At 42.9% G+C, this 23,146-nt stretch overlaps 1 protein-coding gene across 2 annotated transcripts in view; it reads left to right on the plus strand.

Moving 5' to 3' along the window:
- The first annotated feature begins 21,655 nt into the window (after window positions 1–21,655).
- NIM1K (NIM1 serine/threonine protein kinase) overlaps window positions 21,656–23,146 on the plus strand; it is a 29,493-nt gene continuing 28,002 nt past the window's right edge. For both annotated transcript variants that reach the window (XM_054987012.1, XM_054987013.1), the window contains exon 1: window positions 21,656–21,816. The gene's annotated coding sequence lies outside the window, so the exon portion shown is untranslated. The remainder of the gene's footprint in view (window positions 21,817–23,146) is intronic.

Here is a 23,146-nt window from a genome sequence, read left to right on the forward strand (position 1 = left end):
GAGGGCTCTGATGGGGCCAAATACTCTACTTCCTGGGTTAACCAAAAGCCTCACCAACCAGTGCTGGGACGGGGATGATAACTGTTTATAAACCACTCTTTTTAACCGATTAGCGCCCGCTCAGAGTGGTGAACATAGTCAGTGTTCCCACAATGCGGTCGAGTTGGAGCTGAGAGGAGTGGCTTCCCTAAGGCCACCTACTGAGCTCATGGCAGAAGTGAGATTCCAACCAGCAGATTTGCAGCCCAATGACCAACCACTGCTACAGCAGAGATGTGCTCCTGCGGTTTGTGGAAACCTCTCGTGCCAGTTTCTGAAAGTTGGCACCTCACTTTGAGCAGTGTGCCTCTTAAACCAAACATACAAAGACAGAGGCCTGTACACTGCCCTGTTTCCGCTTTTGTGCTGCTTTGAGGTGGAGGGAAGCCCCCTGCCCTGTTTCTTTGCACTGGTTGCTTTTCTTACTCAGCTGGGAATGAGACCGTTTGCTGAAGTTTCCATGCATCCATATCCTTTGTAATCAAAGAAAAGTAGCAAAGCTTTTGCTCCGTATGGCAGTTGGGGATTGCAGAGGAACATGGTAAGGAGTGGAAACTTTGTTGAGTACGTATTCATCATGCCCTTCCTCCAAGGAGCTTAGGGCTACTTATGTCATTCTCCCCTCCATTTTATCCTCACAACAAACATGTAATACAGGTGTGTGTGTGAGATTGGCCCAAGGTCACCCAAAGAACTTCGTGACAGTGGGGGATTTGAACTAAGGAATCCCAAGCCCTTAAGTCTATAGGAGATAGTATTGAACTTCCTGAATTCTAATTCAGCAAGGTCAAGCTAGAATTTCCCTCTGAAATTCTTTCGTGGGGGAATGGTAACTTCTAGATCAACAACAGTGTCCCTGCGAGACTGGAATATTTCAAATAGTACCATTGTTAATGTCAGATTTATGTATGTGTATTCTTTTGCATAGGGACTGCGGAATCATTCGCTACACATACCTGCTGAAAGGAACCATAGTCCACCAGAGTTTATGCTAGAATGAAAATCTGCTAGTCTTTGAAGTGCCACAAGGCTGCTCATTATTTTTTCTGCAATAGGCTGATATGGCTACTCCCCTGGAGTCACAGGGACTGATCTTCAAGACTGCCTGAAGTTCAAAAGACATTTTGAAATAATATCTGTAGGCTTGCTGCAAGATTGGTGAACTAATTCTCATTGGAGTTATTAGGTTATAAAAGTATTGCTTTCCATCAACCGCAATGACTTTGTCTAGGATTGCGCTGTAAGTAGGACATCTTTTTAAGCAGTGGTCTGACTTCTGCACTGACAAGTGTAACGTTAGGAGTGTGTGTGCTTTAGTGTCATCATAGCAGAATTTAAGAGTGGAAAGTGAATAATATTGTTCCAGACTATATGAAGGATTATAAAACAAAACCAACATGAAGCTGTCTTGCTGAAGCAGCTCTCCAGTGTCTCAGAGGTCTCTCAGATCACCTACTATGTACGTAGTCCTTTTAAGTGGAGATACCAAATCAGGAACCATCTGAAGCGGGTGCCTTACCACTGAGCAACACAGCCCTTCCTCAGGCCCCCACCTTTCCACCAGATCAACAATATGCACAAGACCAAATGGATGCTTTCTTTCCAGGACGCTTTTAACTTCCCAGTTTGTTCCTGCAGATAAACAACCGTTTCCACCACAATAGTCACCAAACATTTGTACACACCAGCTGTTAAATGTCAAATAAAGAAGCATTTCTGGTCCGCACTGAACTTTCAATGAAAACAGTTAAACATGAAATCATTGTTTGGTCCCAATAGAAACAATGTTGTGTTTTTTTCCTTTAAAAAAGTTTATTTTTGGTATTAACAATTTAGAAAATATTTTGGGCTCTTAGTCAAAAAGCTGAACTAATGCTCTTACACCAATGTATCGGGGGCAGATGATTAAGACTATCTCCTGATCATCTATCATTAATTTCTTTCTACCCCACACTGATTTTTAACATAGTAGGGGTTTTTTACATTCTGTTATAAATGTAGCCAGAATGGCTCCAAGTTTCCCTAAGCTCTTGGCAGTGTTTGTGCCTTTTCACTGAGCTGTTTCAATTCCTACAAGTGGTGCTAGTTTCAATTGACAAGTAGTTTGTCAATCCAGTTACCAGCAGTAGCAAAGGAATGAATATACACGTCTCTTGATGAAAGATCCCTCTTATTTTGAACTCCCTAAAATACTGTGGTCTTTTATGTGCTGTTACCATGTTGGGTCTGGGACAGTAAATCTTCCCTAGCACCGCGTTTGTAACCTGTTCAGAAAGAATTTTGACAGTGGAACTGTCCATGGTTTTAACAGAGAAGTAGTGATTCCTGAACAGTAGCCTTTAAAAGCCTTACAACATTCCTGTTTAAAATTTAGTCAGTGCTGTTTCTGGGCAAAATCTATATGCACTTAAAATGCACGTATGTGCAAATACAATGGTGAATTTGGATGCAGGAAACCCAGGTTCAATTTCCTGCACATTTCTTGGCAAGCCACAATCCCTTTCTTGCTTCATGTGCTTGCATGTTTACATGTCTGGGAGAGACAGAAGGTTGCCATATCAGTGTCTTGGTATGCCCCGAGTAAACTTCTCTCATGAATGTGCAGTGTTGGCCATTCCAGCCGACATGGAAAGTGGGTTCTATGTATGAAAGATGCAACTTTCAGAAAGGCTTCAAGCTATCTACCTGTTTTGAGGGTAGGGTAAACTGCAAGTTTATTGAAAATTCTCTTCCTTTGCATTAATAATAATAATAATAATAATAATAATAATAATGTGCTGTCAAGTTGCAGCTGCCTCATGGCAACCCTGTACGGGGTTTTCAAGGCAAGAAATGAGCAGAGGAGGTTTGTCATTGCCTGCCTCTGCGTAGCTACCCTGATATTCCTTGGTGTTCTCCCATCCAATTATTAACCATGGCCAACCCAGCTTTGCTACTAAGCACCAAAGAGCTCAGTCCAGTCTGGGGCTGGGCTATTCAAGATGCAGGTATAATACAGCTGCAATATTTACTTAATATAAGTGCTCCAGGCAGAATCAGCTAAGATTTAATTTAATCAAGGAAAAACCCTATGTTTGTTTTATTTGCTTGTATGTAGTCCGCCTTTCTCATGGAGATCCAAGGCAGATTACACAGTGCAAGTGAAATACCATATAATCAACAGCTAGGACATTCACTGATCAAAATATAATAATGAATAACAGTTTGTGCAATCTAGTGCTGCATAAAAGTAAATCCGATTGAAATGAATGGCAAAGTAAAAGTCTCCTGGCTAACAAAATTCATTCCTGCATCAGCTTTCCTGGCTCATGGTTTGCTTCATTAGATGCCCTGAAATGCACAGCGATTAGGTCGATGCTTGGTATGGATATACAATTGTCGTTGTCATTGATGATGATGATGATGATGATGATAGTGTTTATTATCTGCTCTCCTCATAAACGGGCTCTGAGTGGATTACAACATAAATACATAAATTACAATAAAAACAGCATTAAAATCATAAAATGCAATAACAATATATTTGGGCGGCAATGCAATTTGCTCAACCCCCAACCAAAAACCCATCAGAGCATCTGATGAAGGGAGCACGGCTCACTCCGCGGAGACGATGCGGGAATAAATATTGCTTGTCTCTAAGATGCCGCTGGACTCCTCCTGGTTTTGATCTCGCTGCTCGGGGTCTTCGAACGGGGCTGTCCCTCTGAACTGCACCGAACCAGAGGGCGTCTATACAAAATTGCCCAGGAAGGGGCCCAAGTCATCGCGATTCAGTGCGTTCGCCGCGCAGGTCAGGCGGAAAGCCCACCGGTGCAGCGCCTCCCTTCCCAGCCACGCTGCGCCCTCTCCGCCCGGCGGGCTGCTATAGAAACGAGCCGACCTCGGTCCATTTGGCCGGCAGCTCCGCAGGCCGCGCCCCGCCGCCAACCCATTGGTCCTGCGGGCGATTCCTCGGGGTCCCCCGTCCGCTTCATCCCCCCTCCCTTGAGCGAGTGGCAGCGGCGACGCGTCGGGTGAAGCGAGCCTCATTGGTTGCAAAGCGGCTGCTCCCGGCAGGTGAGGGATGCGCGCCCAGCGCCCGAGCGGCGGCACCGGGAGCGACGGCGCCTCGCTGGCCGGGTGAGCTACTGATCTCCATCTTCCTAAGGCAGCCTCATTGACATCCGCGGGTCTGACTCCTAAACAGGGGACCGTAGGACTGCGGACTTAGGAGGACAGGGGAAGGTCTCGTGGGTACGGCTGCCAGGTCTTCCAGGTGGGGGCTGGAGATCTCCCGGAATTACAACTGATCTCCAGTCAACAGAGATCAGTTCCCCAGGGGGAAATGCTTGCTTTGGAGTCTGGACCCGATGGCATTATACCCCACTGAAGTCCTCCCCCCTTCCCCAAACCCCACTTTCCCAGGCTCTACCCCCAAATGCCAAAAATTCCCAACCCAGAGCTGGCAACCCCTCATGGTGGGCAGCAGGAGAGAAAGTTTGGCTCTCTCCCTCTCTCGTGCGCTAAGGGGGATGGAGTGACATGTTGGGGGGGGGTGCATCCTAGAAGTCCTGCCCTTTTATGCATTATGCAACAACAAAATCCAGGTGTGCCAGTGAGTGTACAGTGAGCCAGGAGCTGCATCGAGACTTAACCCTCTGGACGGCTCCACACTTGGAAAGTATATTTGCAATAATGACCATATCAAGTATATCTGCCATCCATGCATATACATATGACCGAGAATTTGTCTCAGTCAGTTTTTTAGCACATGTACGAGGGTGCTGAAGCACGCGTCTACCTGTGTCTCTGTTGTGAATGCTGCAGGAAACACTGGTATGCATGCAGAGGACGTTTGCTGCATGAAGGGGGAATCTGCTTCCTGAAGAGTGTACTGCAGTTATACATGCTTTGCCCTCACTTTAAACCACTTGTGTGTGATTTTTCAAAGTTATGTGTACACCTAAAAATTGTAATGTGTGAAGAGGACCCATCTGATCCTTTGGAGGATTTCCCGATATTATTATTTGTACTTTTATACATACAGACTTTCCTTATCAAAAACCATTTGTTTTAGTGTATTACATAAAGCCCCTCACCCCACCCCTCATACTTTAAAGGTTTACATGGCGGTGGTGGTAGAGAGTGCCCTCAACTCATAGTTGACTTATGGGAACCCCTGGTGGGGTTTTCATGGCAAGAGACTAACAGAGGTGGTTGGCCATTGCCTGCCTCAGCAACTCTGGTCTTTGTTGGGTCCAATTACAAACTAAGGCCAACCCTGCTTAGCTTCTGAGATCTGATGAGATCGGGCTCACCTGGGTTTACATAGTATTCCATAAACACTCTAGCCAGCAAGGATACTCCTATGTGTGAAAATAGGTTCTGTGTACTTCCTACGCTGAGCTCCATAAAAGCTAATGTGCTCTATACGTGGGGGTGCAGGGAATACCTCCAGCATAGGATATTGGAGAGAGGTGTGCGGTGTTATTGCACTATACATGTGCTTCTGAAGAGACAATTCTCTCCCTATCACAGGTAATAAATAGTGTCAGAATGGACAGTGCTAACTCTCTGGAAGGTTAGGAGTTGTTTGCATGCCGCTGAATTTATATAGCCTCTTGCTGTGGATGCTTGCATATGAATGGGGCTGGATGACATACATTTTTAAAGTATTATTACATTGTATGTTTGTTAAATTAGTCTGTGTCGATCACCAGATGGTTTTCTTTTAAATCTTTATCATTATTTACTTCCAATGGCTGTGAGTGATATTGGAAAATGGTCCTGTTTTCCCTTGTTGTCCAATCTCAGTATTTGCATTCTTGTCTTGATACAATTGGCTGGTGTGCTCTGATGTCACAGCAGACCAGAGTTGGTGGGAGTGGTCATAGTGTCTTTGCCTGCCATTGGCTTATTTGCTTTGATGTCACAAGGAAGACTCTTATCCCCTCCACTATCTCTAACGGAGCTTCTTTCCCCTGATTTGCATGCACACCAGCCATCAGTACTGATTCTTGCCATTTCTTTATTACATATGAAAATTGATGTAGGTTAGTGGCTGATGGTGGGAGCTGTGATTCAGGATGGTCCTGGGTCCAACTGAGACGGCGATGGACTTATTAGATGCCTTAGGCAGGCAACTATTAATCATCCATTGCTTCCATTTCAATATAGAGATAATACTTGCTTTATAGGATTGTTGTAATGTTGATCTAGAGCATGTATTCGAAGCATTGGAAACACTTGACTTCTGCCAGAAGTACGGATGTTATAGATCATGTTAATATTTGCATGACTAGCAACTCCAGATGAATTCTGTGAAAAAGACACATTAATTCATTAACTTTTTGACATGTATTAGTGATTGCTAATGATCTCTTTTATGTGACTTTCAGTATTCATTGATATGTGCTGGAGTTTGTACATTAACAGTTTTTTTTCTTGAATGATCAATATTTGTGAGGGAAGGCTGACATTCAACAATTTCCAGATATTCACTGTCATGAATCAATTTATAATAGCTGACACTATTTTTATCATGTGGTAACTGGTTAATATTAGATTCTCCTGTGCTTTTCTGGAGCTGATACAGCCAGAACAGGAGAACACTGAAGAATAAGAATGTGGTTCCCCAACCCTGAAACATGCTGTCTAAGGAGGTATTTCCAGTGCATACATAGTTTTCTTTAGGAACCTGGATAAAAATATTTCAGTTTCTTGTGCCTTCCCAAATTGATTTTCTTTCTGCTGCTGTTTTCTAAGGGTTTTACTGATGTTTATAGTGTTAATAAGATTTAGTTTTATGGTTTTGAATTTTTAGCAATTTTATAGTATTAATAGTTTGAGGATCTTTTTAATTGTGAGCTACCTTGGCAGTTTGCTTGAAAAGCTGATATACAAATGTATGAGATAAATAAAACCAGAGCCTGGGATAGGGAGCTGTTCTGACATGGCAGGACAGTTTCCTATTCCAAACACCCATTTTAATTATCGTATAGATTTATATCCTAGCTTTCTATGTTAAAAAATATTGTTGAGCAGATGTCTGGAGGAAAAAGTCACCACAATAGGCACAGAAAATACACCTGGTGAAAATCTGGAATGTACCCCTCTTACCTGGTATATCCTCTCATCATCCATCAAGAACATATAACAAGCACACTAATTAGTTACTGAGCTGGTTTTTAACTAGAGATATTTGGAACAGAAGTAATGACTTTGGAAATGTAACTCCAAGAAGATGATATTGAAAACATTTCTGAGTCCAGATTCCTGTGCACCTTTTAATGCTTTTTATCTCCCCTTTGTTGATGTTCATTTTGTGAAAAACAGAGAGGCAGTTTCTGGTATCAGGTTTCTGAAATGTGAAAAATTGGCAGTCTTAAACACTGGTGTGCATTGTGCCATGGTTCTGAGCCAATTGTTGGCCAGGCACGAAGGTTAACTTGTAGTCAGATTGTACCTTCCAGTACTTTATACTACATTTGTGACTTTGGTTTGAATGTTGTAGAAGTGCCATTGGACAGCAACTCAGTTTAATCCCTTCATCCTGGGATCTGTTTGAAAAATCTGAAAAAAGACAATCTTTATTTGTCTTTTCAGAAAAAAATATTTGGGGGTGGGAAGGAGTTATGTGCAATATAATATGATCAGTATACCAGATATTGTTTTTGGCAGTTTAATGTAATTTTGTTCCAAAAGCTTTCTTTCATATTTACAATAAATCAAAAGCTGAGATCCAAAGCTAGTTCATGTGCTTAAGGAGTCTTGTGTTGCTTGAATGGCAGCCCAGCTGAAGGGGATTTCAAAGTAGTGTGAGGTATGGTCTGGGATTTAAAGTAGCTTGTTGGATTCCTGTTCTTGTATGGAAGGAATGCCAGTATTATTAGCTCCGTATTGCAGATTTGGGAGCAAGGGTAATAGAGCATCTAAATTTAGCAAATGAATTCCTGGCTGGGATGAGATTTGATAAGAGATCTTCTCCCCCAGAATTCAGTCCTCTGCAGATAATATTATGTATGTTGAAATTAACACAACTAGAGAGAGGGGGGGGGGGTATGAGTGAGCTGGTCCCACCTACACCTGATTGCTAGCTCATGAGTACTAGGATTCTCAGCATGCCAGGAGAATTTGGGAGTGGTGCCTGGGGAGGGCATAATTGGCGGGGGAATGCAGTACCATTTCCAGGTGACAATCTAGGCTGTCTTCCCTTTACCATAGAGATTAGAGGAAATTCCTAGAGCTTCGCTATTGGGGGGGGGCATTTTTTCTCCTGTTTCACAATTCCTCAGGGGCTGAAAGTTGGGTCTGGGAGTGGGTAATTCCCTGCCCTGGGAAGGTAAATGGGAAACCTATGCATGTGTAAGTTCCATCTCTGCAATCAGAATTTTTTTAAAAGCACCATTCTCCTGTGGAACCGTAGAGCCTCTACAGGCACACTTTGTAACTATGTAGATTTGGTGATCACCAGCCAGCAACCATGCATAGAGGAGGGGCCAGCCAACCCCTGCACATGCTCGCTCTAGGCTTGCTTGCTTCAATACACATAATGTCATCTTCAGAGTGCCTTAATAACTACACTATACATACCCACCCAATGAGATGTTGAACGTATGCTTTGAAAGTACTGAAGTTCCAGGAAATAGGAACGAAAGCAGATCTTTGCAAACTGTTTTACATATAGCATAGAAAAGACTTCCTGATAAAGGCTTAATTTGCTAAAATGTGAAAGATCTATGGTGTGGATCTTCTCTATGCATTTTTAAAGAGCTGTGGCCCATGGCTGGTTTGCATATTTGGATAGGTTTGCTAGGGGTCCTTAACTCCTCCCATACCTCTTCTACAACTAAATAGCCCCTCCGAAACTGCATTTAACTCCACCTCTTGAGCCTATTTTTTCACAAGGGAAAGCTAGTGGTGGCAGCTTCAGGGGGGCTATTTAAAATGTGAAAGAGACATAGTAGGAAAAGGTTAAATGCTCCCCTCCCCAGGCTACAAAACAGTGTCCTGGATCTGCAAACCAGCTTATATATTATGATCCTAAACACATTTAGTTTTTGCAGCTGGGGAAATGTGTTTGGACGTCATTCAAATGCCCCATTTCTTATGGAATTCATCAGAGTTGAAAAGTCTTTTTCCTAATATGTTTATGGCTGTGATCTAACCTTGATAAACTCCGGCATTTTGCATTTTTGTTTCAATTTCAGGGGCCAGAAGTTCAAACAAAAAAACCAATTTGTATAGTTCTGCTGCTCCTGTCTTCCAGTTAGCTCAGCTCGACAACAGATCTGTTCTAGAGGATTAATAGGATACATTTTCTGTTCGTTGTCCTGACAACCGTGACTCGACACAGCAGTGTGTTAATCTGTGCAGGTTAATCTAATTTCAAGATTAGCTCATCAGTATCAAGCCGCAGAGGGAAAAACATCTGGGGTTGTTGCCGACCGATTAATGATATTTTATAAAACCCAGCCCTGTGTTGCCACAATGCCATGTAATCTAGGAAAGAAATGGTGCTTTAAACCCAGTGGTTTTCTAACTGTTCAAGGGATCCTGACATGACTTTGTTAGGGAATTTTAAATATTCCCTTTAGGATATTTAATATTCCCCTTATGATGAGCCCAGTAGAAACTCACTTCCCCCTTTCTCTGACCTTCCTTGCTACGTGCGTCTGCTGACCAAGCTTGTTCTTTGCTTAGTGTGTGATAACTAGTACAGTACCGGCTAGCCTGTTCCTAGATGGGATGGCCCTCTCTTGAACATGCCCAGCCTTACCGTATCTTTTCTCTAGGATGCTTACATACGTTCTGTTCTTCTGCTTAACCAGTATCGATACGTGTTATGAAACCCGCAGCTGTAGCTTTGTTAGAACTGATATCTTTTAGTGACGTCAGACTTACGACACTGTGACACGTAAACGGATGTTGTTGATTATCATACTGAATGGTATAAAAGCTAAAACTGAAATGGCCTCCAGCATGCATTCTAGCTTCTCTGGTTTGCATTGGGTGGCCAACCTAATAAACGCAGTTCTGCTTTGCCAACTGCCTTCCTTTGAGAGTTTCTTTTACACCACAAGATCCAAACCTTAGAGTCTTTCTACATGAGAATCTGACATGTGAAGAACACATGTCAGGAGATGCAATGTTAGCTGGGAAGGGTAGTTTAAAAAGCCAGAGCCAGTGGCATGGCAAAGGCTTTGCTATACACTGGAGCTGTGTGAAGGAGCTGTGAAATGCCAGAAGGGAAACTTCAGCCCATTACAACCTCTCCAGGTCCAAGCCCAGCTCTGGAAGGCCACTACAGCCCATTTCCATTCCTCCTTGTCCTCTGCTTGAGATCCCACACAGACTGGAGAGGTGAAACTGACAGAGCCTTCTGGGAGGCAAAAATTAAATTAACAAACCCTCTGAGGAGCAATCTCCTCCATCTCTGTCTTGTTAAACTACTCTTCCCGGATAAGATTGCATCTCCCTACACTTGACGAACATGAGCCGAGGTATCTTGTGTAGAGAGACAGAGGGAAGGGTTTCTCCTGCCCATTGGCTCTGTAGGATAACTTCCGTAACAAATCTTATTAGGACTTCTCAATGGGAAATAGCAGATTCAGTAATGTTGGCTACCTCTTAGCCATATTCTCCGAAGAAATGCTTGAAATGGCTTACAATAAGAGTGAAAAAATCCCTCTGTACAATATATTTATAAGACACTATAGTCAATTATCAACAAATGCAGGCACAAAGTCACTAAAATCAACATAAAAACAATAGCTCAACTTGGCAAAGCAATCAATTTACAGTCAAATGTCAAAAGCAAGATCCCAGATAACACTGCAGAATTAATAAAACTGGGCAAAGAAAGGTTTTTCACCTGAAGCCTAAAACTGAAAAGGTAAGGCACCCAGTGAACTGCTGCAGGGATGGCATTCTGTAGCTTAGGTGCCTTCACGTAAAAGGCCATGCCTCTGTCACGCACTAGAAGGCAGGAGCAGACTGAGAGCCAAGCTACATGTGACGCCTTACACAGGTTGGACACTTGTCAGCTTACCTCAAGTTTTGATGGGAAATGTAGGCATCCTGGTTTTACAGCTTGGCTCTCCATTACAGCTGCAAGACCAGGATGCCTACATTTCCCATCAAAACTTGAGGGAAGCTAACAAGTGTCCAACCTGTGTCAGGCGTCACTTGTAGCTTAGCTCTAAGTGTATTGCCATGACTGAACATCTCCCATGACACCTGCCCTTAGAATCAATGAAGAGGCTCAAAAGAGACTTACAAATGCTCAGAGGAAACTGGCTGTCCACCTGATTAAGAACCTCCATAGCTACTACTTATTGAGACAAACTGGATTTGTGCACCTTGTCCCAATGCAAATGTTTTCACACAGTTGGGCACATGATGGGAATGGAATTAAGATCTCAGAGCCAGATGAATTGCACCCAAGGGTATTAAAAGAACCCACAGATGTAATTTCTGAGCCTCTTTCCATTATTTTTGAGAATTCCTGAAGATCAGGCAAGGTTCTAGAAGTTTGGAAGCAGGCAAATGTTGTCCCCATCTTCAAGAAGGGAAAAAAGGAGGATCCAGGTAACTACCGACCCATCAGCTTGACATCTATACCTGGAAAAGTCTTACAACAAATCATCAGACAGTCAGTCCTTGAGCATTTAGAAAGGATGGCTGTGATTACTAAGAGCCAGCATGGGTTTCTCAAGAACAAGTCATGTCAGACTAACCTTATCTCTTTTTTTGAGAAAGTTATTACCTTGCTGGATCAGGGGACTTCTGTAGACACAGTTTATCTCCATTTCAGTAAGGCTTTTGATAAGGTTCCACATAATATCCTTGTCGACAAGTTGGTAAAATGTGGTTTGGATCATATTACTATTAGGTGGGTCTGTAACTGGTTGACAGATCACACCCAAAGAATGCTAGTTAATGGTTCCTCATCTTCTTAGAGAAGAGTAACAAGTGGAGTTCTTCAGGGATCAGTCCTGGGACCTGTTCAACATTTTTATAAATGATTTGGATGAAGGAATAGAGGGAACGCTTATTAAAATTGCAGATGATACTAAATTGGGAGGGGTAGCAAATATGGTCGAAGACAGAGTAAGGATACAGGATGATCTTGACAGGCTGGAAAAGTAGGCTAAAACAAATAAAATGAATTTCAACAGAGATAAATGCAAAGTTCTGCATTTAGGAAGGAAAAATCAAATGCATAATTATAAGATGGGGGAGACTTGTCTTAGCAGTAGTATGTGCGGAAAGGATTTAGGGGGTCTTAGTAGACCATACAGTGAGCATGAGTCAGCAGTGTGATGTGGTAGCTAAAAAGGCAAATGCAGTTTGGGGCTGCATCAACAGAAGCATAGTGTCCAGATCACGAGAAGTGATGGTATCGCTCTACTCTGCTCTGGTTAGACCTCGCCTAGAGTATTGTGTTCAGTTTTGGGCACCACAATTTAAGAAGGATATAGACAAGCTGGAACATGTCCAGAGGAGGGCAACAAAGATGGTGAGGGGTCTGGAGACCAAGTTCTATGAGAAAAGGTTGAAGGAACTCGGAATGTTTAGCCTGGAGAGAAGATGGCTGAGAGGTGATATGACAACCATCTTCAAGTATTTGAAGAGCTGGCATACAGAGAATGGCATGGCGTTGTTTTCCTCTGCCCCAGAAGGTTGGACCAGAACCAACGGCTTAAAATTAAATCAAAAGAGTTTTCTGCTAAACATTAAGAAGAACTTCCTGACAGAGTGGTTCCTCAATGGAACAGGCTTCCATGGGAGGTGGTGGGCTCTCCTTCTTTGGAGGTTTGTAAACAGAGGTTAGATGACTGTCTGACAGCAATCCTGATTCTGTGAACTTGGGCAAATCATGAGGGGATGCCAGGTTACATCAGTGCTTAGTTCTTGTGGCCCTTATTACATTCCCAGGGTAATGCTGATAACCACCTTGGGGTCAGGTAGCAACTTTCCACGAGCTAGTTTGGCTAGGGATCTTGGAGGTGTTTTGCCATCTTCTGGGCATGGAGCAGGGGGCAGTTGGAGAGGTGTAATTGAGAATTTCCTGCATTGTGCAGGGGGTTGGACTAGATGACCCTAGAGGTCCCTTCCAGTCCTATGATTCTTCAGACAACTATGTTCCCTGATTGCAAAAATGAATATTTTGTGAGAGAAGATGGGTTATTGGTCCTCCTGACAATGTACGGGTTCTGAATCCCTTTCTCTTTCCCTGTGGTTTGCTAGCTCTCTTCTCATAGAACCTGGGGACTGGATGCATCAAGAAGTATAGATGACTAAGCTCCAGGATCTGCTGTTGAGTATACGGTTTTCCAAAGTGATCAGCCCAGTTTTCCCAAGGGAATGGGGTATGTGTGGAAGCCTGGAGAAAGATTCCGTAATGAAATCAGGCGGGGGGAATCTGAATCTGTCTATAGAACTGCAGTCTCACAAATCACAGAATATACTACAGTATGCAAGGGTAATCTTACAACTGTAAATGGATACCAATTAAAACAGAAACGCATCAGGGTTGGCAAGCCGGGTGGTGAGTAGAGCCTGATTGCAGCTTCTCTTTCAAACTCCACTCCTCAAATCATTGCAATCCTCAGAGACTTCTCCAAAAAGCTGGCTCAGCAGCTGCATGTGCACATGACAACAGATCCATCCTATGGCAACGCGTTGTCCTTTTGCACAGGCCCAGGGCTTTTTTTCAGGGGGAACGCGGGGGAATGGAGTTCCGGAACCTCTTGAAAATGGTCACATGGCTGGTGGCCACGCCCCCTGATCTCCAGACAGAGGGGAGTTTAGATGGCCCTCCGTGCCGCAATCTAAACTCCCCTCTGTCTGGAGATCAGGGGGTGGGGCCACCAGCCATGTGACCGTTTTCTCCAAGGGCAACCCACTGAGTTCCACCACCTCTTTGCCCAGAAAAAAAGCTCTGCACAGGCCTATTCCAATGCAGAGAGTCTTCAATCAATTAGTCAATATTCTGGCTAATGAAATACATGGTCCGGATGGCAGAGTTGCTGTTGACAGCCAAGCTGCATAGGAGCAGTTCTGCAAAGTTACTCATGTTGGTGCCCTGATTTTCATCCCTAGCAAAGAAACTGCCCTCATTTGAAATGCTCAGAATGGAATGTTTCCCTGTTGTTAAAACTGGTGCAAACCATGTTGGTGTTTCTTAGCATAAGCTGTAATGGTGCTGTGAAGCACCCGCACAGCATGGGTTCCCAACAGATTGAAGCGAAGGTTGGAACAGAAGAATTTATGTTGTATCTGGTTTTGGATTTGGAAGACAAAGAGTTGGTATGGATTTGCCGGAGGGGGCTCAATGATATAGCACATGCCTTGAGCACAGGAAATCACAAGTTGAACCCCTGGCACCTCCAGTCGAATGGTATCAGGTGGAAGGTGGCTGCTTCCACATGTCCTTAATGGGACAGCCTGCCAATGGAACTCTGGTGGGTTATCTCACTCATTACACATGTCATCGTTTCCTGTGTGTGAGCAGGTCATGATGATCCTGGGTTTTAAGTGGGGTTTTTTTAAGACCTGTTTTGGTCCACGTTTATTTTTGATGCAGGTTTTCTGCACGATTATCCTACTGTATCAATGCATGCAGAGGCTTTTTTGCACTTCAGAAGACCTTCCCACAAATCCCCAATCCCTCCTCTCACCATTACCCCTCCTTTAAACATCACACATGTGTCTGGCTTGCATTCATGATCGTATAACCCCCCCCCCTTTACTTTGTTTTTACCGGTCTTTGCATTATTATGATATCTATGTATAAAAAAGGGAGTCATACTACAGTGCTTGCTACATTGGATCACTCAGCAATCAGACTATCAGTCTAGGAACAACATTAAGAGCGGAATATCATTTCTGATTTTATTTTAAATATGAAATCGCGCGATCACACTACTCTACTGTTCACATATTTATTAAACATTTTTGCATTTAAAACTTTGAGCAGGAAATCAACAGTAGAGAATGGAGTACTACGCATGCCCAGTTTCTACAGAAGCTGAAAGACAGGACAATGGTATAACGCTCAACAACAAAAAAAGGAAAGTTGGGCGGGAATGCGCCAACATCATTTGTTTTTGTTTTTGTTTTTGTTTAGAAATGTTTCCATCATTTTTTCTATTTAATAGTTTTATTTAACAAAACAAAACAACATTTTATAACATATAACAACTTGGTGTATACAACAACGCCAACATCATTTGTGACAAGATAGAGAACGTTTTCTGTTTCAGGACCTTTTTTCACAACAAACACCCACAAAGCACACATGAAGATGAGGCATGTGAAAGGTGAGTTCTTCAGATGGATCGGGAAGACACGGCTTTGGGACAGGGAAAACCCGAAAAAATGGGAACATGTGGAAGCGGCCAGTGTTAGGAAGGGCCTTATTACCCTAAGACTCCGAGCATCACTTCCAGCCCAAGTAGATAATTCTGGACGAGATGGACCAATGGTCTGACTCAATATAAAGCAGCTTCTGGGAAGTGACATCATTGTGTGGGCCGCAGCCACCCTTGGGATGCTCCCACACTCCACAGGGGGTTGGGTCAGGCCTGAATCAAGCTGGATCAGGCCCAAATCAAGCCGGATTTGGGCCAATTTGTCCTTAATCGAGCCACTGCAGAGCGTAGGAGTGCTACCATGCTCCTCAGTGGCTCAGTCCAGCCCAATTCAAGCCTGATACGCCCCAATTTGGGCCTGATTCAGGCCCAAATCAGCCCGGATTGGGCCACTGCAGAGCGCAGAATGCTACCACACTCCACAGCAGCCCAGTCCAGCCTGATCTGTTTTGAGCCATTTTAGGCCTGTGGGAGCTCACAATGCCACCCAGGAGTGTGCCTCCAGGAGGTGCATTTCTCCCTCACCAGCCAGGTAAGTGGGGGTGGGGGGTGGAGTGTGGGAGCGGGGGATCCCCCACCCCCAGCAGGGGAATTTCAACCCTACGCCAAACAGCTTGCATCAGTCTCCTCTCCATTTTATCCTTATAACAAACTTATGAGAGAGGTTAGACTGAGGGAGTGTTACTGGTCCAAAGTCTCCCGGCAAGCTTCCAGGGCAGAGTGGAGATTTGAACCCACAACAATCATTACACCACACTGACTCTAGCCTGAGACCTATTTTAGTAATATAATTTTAGACTGCTCTGTTTGTTTTAAATATGTTTTTATGCCCTGCCTAAGCTTGTTTTTATTGATCATTTTTTATTAATTTATGCTACTAGTTTTGCTCTTTTATTGACTCCCCCCCCCTGTTTATGTTGTAAGCTGTCTCAAGCACATCTAGAGAGGGAGCAGGCAGATATCCCAATTGGTCACAGCTTCCTGGAGCTCTCTCAGCCCCACCTACCTCACAGTGTGTTTGTTGTGGGGATAATAATAATCTACTGCTCTGAGTGAATGTTAAGTTGCCCCGAAGGACGGTATATAAATCAAATATTATTATTAAACAAAAAAGAAAAATGTGTGTATAAAAGTTGACCCTGAATCTTCTTAGTGTTTTTAATTGGGTTTAAACAAGAAAATAATAATTATTTCATTAAGTTACATTTGTGACTTAAGTTGTAACAATAACTGAATTTGTAAAGACTTAACTTACATTTTTCCGTGCTCTGATTTACATTGTTAGTTGTATAATTCTTTATTCTTATGAATCCCATATCGTTTTGTATAGTTTATTAGATGGCTGTATATCATTATCCATAACAAATTCAATGAAAGGCATCAATTTTTCATACAAATATGTGGATTTACTATTCTCATTTGAGTACTCAAGTTTGTCTGTAATTTTTTCAATTATTAGATGATCTCAATTTTTGGCATACCATTGATCAGGGCTTTTTTTCAGGGGGAACATGGTGGAACAGAGTTCCGGCACCTCTTGAAAATATTCGACAATAGTGCTTGAAAATAATATTATTTCAAAGAAACCCGTGTGTTTCTTCCTCATTTCCCTCTTGAGAGTTCCGCCACCTCTTTTCCCAGAAAAAAAACCCAGCTGTTGATCAGTTGTTGGAAATCTTCTCAGTGTTTGAAGAAAGGCTAGCATTTTTCCTCCCTCCCCTCCCAAGCATGGTAATTTTTGGATAGCTCTAGTCCACTTTCTAAGCACGGGACACAAGTTTATTTGCAGTCAGTGATACCAGCTCCTGTATTTGGCAGCAGCTTTCAAGATCTGAGTGACGGATGTATGTGTGAGTTCTGTTCAGCAATTTTTCTTCTCTTTTGCAAGATGATGAAGCATTATATGAGTGTTTGTAAGGCTTGTTAGCAGTGTACTGCCAGTAAATGAATGCCTCTCTTGCTTAATTCTCTTTGTTCCCTCCTGAATACCACGGGCTCTGAATGAGGCAGCCAGCCGGCTAGCAGGTCTCTGGAGCATTAAATAATTGCTCTTGTGATTGTGTGTCCCACTTTGCTGTTTGCTGCTGTGTGCACATATGTGAAAGGTTGTGGGAATTCTCCATGGTTTATGGGAAATTTTCGGCAGCTCTTTGATAGCAGGGAGCCTTTGCTAGGATCGCGCAGTGGTCCAGACCTTGTAACTGGAGAGTAGTTAATTTGCATTCTAAGGCAGAGGTTGCATGTCTGTAAAATTATCCTTGCTGCTCCATTTCCACTCTTTCCCCTCTGGCTTATATGCTCCGATTCAGGAGGCCAACATCTGCACAGCCTGTGAAAATCCAGGTCTTTTCATTCATTTTTTTACAGAAGCACACTTCAAATTAAGCATGGATTCAGTAATGGAATGTGAAGTTTTAAAAAATCTTTCTGATTATTTCCATCCTGCTCTTTCTTAGGAATGTGAACACATTAATTTGCCTTAGACCGAGCCAGGCCCCTGGTCTATCAAGGTCGGTATTTTCTTCTTTGACCGGCAGAGGCTCTCCGGGGTCTGAGGTCGAGGTCTTTCACACCAGGTCCTTTTAACTAGAGATGTGGGAACTGTATCCTTACAACCTTCTGCATGCAAAGCCGATGCTCTACACAGCAGAGCCAGCACATCATATATTCCGGGGACCATTCCAAGAACTGAATCTTCCGGATCTGCAAAAATTTAATCCCTTTTGGTTTTATTTGCTGTTAGTCTTATAGGTTTTCATCATTACTCTTCTCTTTAATGTCTGTTGGTTTCTATGTCAAATACAAATTATCTGCTGATGACATCTTACCTTCCTACCAGCGTGGAGGACCACTCTTGGGCTTCCATACTTTGTCCTAGCTAGGGTTGCTGGCTCTAGGTTGGGAAATCCCTGGAGATTTTGGGTGTGGAGCCTGAGGATGGGTTTTTGGAAAGGGAGGGACCTCAGCAGGGTATAATGCCATAGGGCCCAACCACCAAAGCAGCTATTTTCTCCAGGGGAACTAATCTCTGTAGCCTGGAGATTAGTTGTAATTCCAAGAGATCTCAAGCCCCCATTCAGAAGTTGGCAACCGTAGGGCAAGCAATTTTCTTTGCCAAATTTCAGACAGAAAGGAAAAGGGTTTTAGAAGCAGCTGAAGGCAAAATGCATAACCAGCAATGAAAGATCTGTTATTTTGATGACTGACTCAGCACTTCCTGTTTATGCAGGAATCCTTTGGGGAGTTCTGATATCTCCCCACTTGGCATCGTGACTGGATGAGCAGCTTTGGAGAGGTTGGTGCATCCAATTATTTCTAGATTTACAAGCCACTGTTTTAATTAAGTATAATAAAGCAAGAACCATTTATCTTCCTAAAGTCTGACAGGCAAGACCTCTCAGATGAGAGAGGTACAAGATCTGAGAATGCCATACCAAGTGGGCGAAAAACAAGTATTGGGTGAAAATAGTTTTTCCACATAATTCAGTGGAAGTGAAAATGATTAGGATTTGTTTATTGGTTTTCATTCCCATTTGTTTTTTGTTTCAAAATATCCCTAGTACATTTAACCTATAAAGCCATAAATAGCTCGGGGCCAAGCAACAAGTGATGTGGGAGAGTGACTTAGTTTTGAGGCTGACATGTAGCCTCAAAAAACAGTCATGGGGTTTGCATACCTTAAGGATCACCTACTCCCATATAAACCTATCTGATCCTTGTGATAATTTTCAGGGCTCCTGCTTTGTGGGTCCCTGTCACCTCACCTGAAACTAGATAGTTGCCCCTCCAAGAAAGGGCCTTCTGAGGGCCAAGCTACAAGTGACAAATGACACTTGAACGGCAAGTGTATTTCTCCCTGTTCACTTGCCCTCCACTCAATTCACTTGCCATTCAAGTGTCATTCGTCACTTGTAGCTTGGCCCTCAGTCATGGCACCAAAATTGTGGAATTCCCTTCCCAGAGAGAGTTATCATTCCCCCCCCTCCTATCATTGCCTTCTGCCAGCAGGTGGAGACTTTTCTGTTTCATCTGGCATTCCCAAATTATCATTCCTCTTGTTTGTTTTAATAGCTGGTTTTACATGTATTGTTTTAAGAGTTGTATTTTGAAGTTCACCACCTTGAGGGCCTTAATTGGGTCGAAAGGTGGGATACAAATGCTTTAAGTAAATAAATATGGGAGGTTTGGGGGAGCACCTCTTTGCCACCGTGCTGTGACCCTGATCAACACTGGCCCCTCCCAGCTGTTATTGGCCCCACACCATATTCCTGGGTATTTGCCTATCTTAATTTGGGCCTACAGTTGCTAAACATCCAGGAATTCTCTGGGAGGGTTGGGAAATGACAATAAAATAATAGGGTCATTTTGTTCTGTTTTGGATACCAGTTTTCTAAGATACATGTGTGCACATGCATGTATAGTAAAATTGGGACTGGAAATCTAATGAACAGTTTTATTGACAGGATTGCAAGAATTTAGAGGTTTGTTTCCTATGAGAGAATGGTGGGGGGAGGAGTACAGGAAGTAGGGATGTGATCATGAGAGCAAGGTTCAAGTCAAGTCACAGAGAACCCAGGATGACTGCTAATGGTACACCCTTGGAAAATTAGAAAACATGAAGAATGGGCAGTTAACTTTTCTTTTGGAATGGAAGTTGCGTCCTTCCACATCACAAGCTGTACTCCCAAAGACTTCCAGATGGGCTATTGTCTTGCTGTCTGCATCTGGGCGAGCCAACCTTCTCCTCTCTTTGTACTTGGTCCATTTTCATCAGAGCTGACTCTTATTTTGTAGATAGTAACAAATGTGAAGCAGTATGTCTTTACCACCTTGGGGGCTGTGTTCCGTGCATCTCAGTCCTTCTGTGTGAAGTCCTGCCAGTTTAATGAGATAACCTGACAGTTGGTAGGTTGGTATAAGAGTTGCTATAAAAGTTGCCTTTGTTCAAAAACTGTAAAAAACATATTCACTTATCCTGTACTACATTATTAACATTTCATTTTATTTCATTTTTTATCTCATCTTTCCTTCAAGGATATGAGGGAGGATTTATTTATTTATTCAGGGGACTTGTATTCTGCCTCTACAGATGTCCTTGAGGTGGCTCACAACTAGAGGTGGGCATGAACCAAAATACAAACCAGTTTGTCATGAACCAGGTCGTTTTTTGGTTTGCAACTGGCAGTTCATTGGAGGGCATTTCTGACAAACTGTGACAAACCACGATGATTTTTAGGTTGATTTATTTGGTTTGTTTTTCGGTTTCGGTTTGTCACTGCCTGGCACGATCAATCAGTTTCCTAGGCAACAGGAGGGATGGGCTTTGTGCAGACCTTCTGCTGCCCCGGAAGTGACGTATTCACGAACCAAATGAACTGATTCGCGAACCAGGCGATTTCATGCTGGTTCGTGGTTCATGAAACACGACGAACCATGAACCACCATTTTCCCAGTTCATGCCCAATTCATAAAAGCAAAACAATAAGCCAAACCATGCAATAAAACAAGTCAATTATAAAGGGCAAACCAGTAGAATGAATGAATGAATGAATGAATGAATGAATGAATGAATGAATGAATGAATGAATGAATAAGAACAGATCAATTTTTTAAAAAAAGCTAGGCATAAAGGCACTTAAAACAGATCTATCTAAAATGGTATTAATAAAACAGCCCTCAGGCTAGGAACAGACCAGAAAATAACTGAAAAGAAACCCTTAGTTAAAAGCCTAGGTAAAGAACAATTTGGCCTGACATTTGAAGGAAGTAAAGTAGGCACCATACATGTTTCAACAGGGAGGGCTTCCAAAGGAATACATGGTTCACCGTCACCACTCTCTCTTATCCTTACAACAACCCTGTGAAGTAGATGAGTTTTCAAGAGAGTGACTGATCCAATGAGGTTCAAAGCTGAGTAAAGATTTGAACTTGGAGCTTCCCAGTCCTAGTCCATTAAATTTAAAGTCTTATATCTGGCAGTCTTCCTACCTCTTTGTAATATTTGGAGCTATCATAACAGCTGTGATTATTTTGTGTCAGTGGCAGGATGATATGAAGCGCAGTATTAAGCAAATCCAGGATGGATTAGTTAGCAAATGAAATGCCAGGAGTCCTGTATTAACGGGGAAGTAAAAATAGACTTGGCTATTTCAGAACCCCAGTTGTCCTGCGCTCTCTCTCTCTCTCTCTCTCTCTCTCTCTCTCTCTCTCTCGTGCTTGAAAGACTCTGTCGTTTTCTGCTGTTCCAGTCCCGTCTGCATGCACAAAGTGCATCTCTTCAGGAGTGTTCTGTAAGCAAAGGATTTGGCTTGTCTCCTGGAAACAAGTTTCTACACAAACTTCAAAAAAAAAATTAACTCATCTTGGGTGTGAAAATGGAGCGAGTGTTGCAGTCAGGATGTGGGATTGCTAACTAGGCCAGGTAAGCAAACTAACTAAGAAGGGAGAGGGGTTGTGAATCTAAATAAATGTGGGTGAAACAGCATTTGGGCACATTTCTGCTATGAACATGAGGAATTATGTAGGGCAAAAACCAGAAATGTTCTATACTTTAAATAATTAACATAAATTTAACCTCTTTTGATGGTCTTGTTTAATTACGTGAGTGTAATTTGACTACTGTGTATTTTTCTCCCTTAATTATGTACTTGCTGTCAAGATTACAGTTTGGCAACCACAAAGAAAGTTGATATAATTCGGGCAAGAGGGAATGTGTGGGGGGTAATTAGCCCAAAATGTAGGCATTTGGGGTCATCCCTGTGGTTTTCTATTTCAAGCAACTTGGTTGCCCAGTTCATTTTTTTTTTTTTGACAGCTTCCTCCTATGTAAGGATGGAGGGCAGAAAGAAAAGTCTTCATACTGGGGGCAAGGTGCATGATCCAACCAAAGCTATATCTAATTTCTCCTTCCCCCTCCTCTTAGTGATTTGAATCTAAGGGGAAAGTTCTGTGTTATTTCAAAGCCCACAGCCTCTTAACTGTCTGACATAAAGGGCATTGTTTTGCCTGTTCAGCTTTGCATTCGGTTTTCTTAGATATTTTTACTGGGAATTAAAAGGAGAGGAAAGTTGACTTCAGCCTGGAACACTGTCCAGCAGGTGATAAAGAGAAGTTTTGTTTCCCTCCATAGTCCTAGGATTGCCAACTGTCCAGAGGAAAAAAAATGTTCCCTTTAATAGAAATGTAATAGGATTTGATTTACCAAACATCCATTTTGCCCCTGCTAGAGGAGAAGATACTTTTCTCCACCTCTGTTGGCAATTCTAGCTCGGTAGAATTATTTTCTTTTGGAAAGAGGAAGAACTGGTTGCTCCCCAACTGAATCTGCTTTGGAAGTTTGTACATCAGTAGAAAGCAGTGACAACATATAGAATGTGTTTAATGTTCAAGATGAGCCCTGTGGTGCAGAATGGTGAGCTGCAGTACTGCAGCCCAAGCTCTGCTCATGATGACCTGAGTTCGATCCTGGAAGAAGCTGGGTTCAGGTAGCCGGCTCAAGGTTGACTCAGCCTTCCATCCTTCCAAGGTTGGTAAAATGAGTACCCAGTTTCCTGGGGTAGAGTGTAGACGACTGGGGAAGGCAATGGCAAACCACCCCGTAACAAAAGTCTGCCATGAAAACATCGTGATGTGACGTCCCCCCATGGGTCAGTAATGACTCGGTACTTGCACAGGGGACAACTTTTATGTTTAATATTCAAGGTATGATATCTGTAGGCAGCCTAGTACTGCTGGTTTGTGTGCTTGTTCCT

The sequence above is a fragment of the Eublepharis macularius genome, chromosome 8 (assembly GCF_028583425.1).
Source record: "Eublepharis macularius isolate TG4126 chromosome 8, MPM_Emac_v1.0, whole genome shotgun sequence".
Classification (NCBI taxonomy): Eukaryota; Metazoa; Chordata; class Lepidosauria; order Squamata; family Eublepharidae; genus Eublepharis; species Eublepharis macularius.